Source organism: Nyctereutes procyonoides, unplaced genomic scaffold, assembly GCF_905146905.1.
Source record: "Nyctereutes procyonoides isolate TBG_1078 unplaced genomic scaffold, NYPRO_anot_genome, whole genome shotgun sequence".
NCBI lineage: Eukaryota > Metazoa > Chordata > Mammalia > Carnivora > Canidae > Nyctereutes > Nyctereutes procyonoides.
Genome location: NW_026575032.1, coordinates 14,230,768 through 14,232,198, shown reverse-complemented (window position 1 = coordinate 14,232,198; position 1,431 = coordinate 14,230,768).

Genomic DNA, 1,431 nt, shown 5'->3' with positions numbered 1-1,431 from the left:
TATCCTTTAGGTAAATACCTCGTAACACAGTTGTCGGGTTATAGAATAGTTATTTTTAACTTTTTGAGGCACCTCCATACTGTTTTCCAGAGTGGCTACACTAGTTTGCATTCCCAAAGTGGTAACCCTGAAGGGTAACTAGTCTTCCCCATAGCTGTCATTGGGAAAGTGACTCTTCTACTCTAATAAAGACAGCTGTAGCTGCTCCCGAGGCTCTGACTCATATATTTTTATATATGATTATGGTTTTTCATCAAAACACAGAAACTTTTCAGAACATGGTTGTGATAATTGGGTACCTGGTCTTTCTTTTTTTAATAAATTTATTTTTTATTGGTGTTCAATTCATACCTGGTCTTTCTTAAGCCACTTTAGTATCCTACACGCACATTGCAAAATTCATCAGTCTGCCACAAAACAAATAAGCAAACATCATAGTAACGACAAGAACAGAAACTTCTAGGGCTAAAAAATCGGGAACAGTAACTTATAACAAATCTGAGTGTTCTGGGGGTAGGTAGGGATGTCTTGGGGGTAGGGATACGGTGGTAACACAGACATGCCTTCCTTCATTCCCAAGCTACCAATCACACAGAGTGGAGACACATATTCCTGGCCTCCATTCTAGAAAGATGGAGAGAGCATATTTAAACATTTAGATGGAAAAAAAAAAAAAACATGAAACTCTCAAGAGACTGAAATAAACTCAGTGATATTTGCTGGATTATAGAAGGTAAAGGATACGGGTTTAAAAGGCAAGGTGGGAGAGGGAAGAAGGGACCAGCCCATGATGGGACTTGTAAGTCAGGTTTAGGAGTATAGACTCTCTCCTAAAAGGAAGTGGAAGCCTATGAAAAGGTGTGGAGAAGTACCGTAAGCTGATAATGCCTCTCATGTTAGGCCACTGGGTAGACATAATATTACCTTAGTACAATAAAAAGAGATCGTGAGAGAGATGATGAGTTTAGATGTCCAGACCTTGGATATGATATTTCTGGAAGACAGTCAAGCATACATGTGCATTAGGCAGCTGAACGTATATCTTTAGCAAGTGAGAGTGGTGTGATTTGAGACATGCTCTGTAGCTTTATAAAAATAAACGGAGGAATAAAAAACGTTACCAAAAGGTCACTTATATGCAAATACAAAAAAAATATTTTCAGCGAACTGGATTAACCACAGTAAATGATTTTGAATCCCAGATTCAGTGGAATTATGGGCACAAAAAACTAAGGGCAATCACATAAGGAGGAAAAGGAGACAATGAGTTTAATAAATTACTTCAAGTAATTTAGCTATATTGTGGAGAAGAGAAAGAAACAGCTATGTGATGATTGGGTTGATGGAATTTGGGATGCCCGGGTGGCTCAGAGGTTGAACACCTGCCTTTGGCTCAGGGCATGACCCCGGAGTCCTGGGATCGAATGCTGC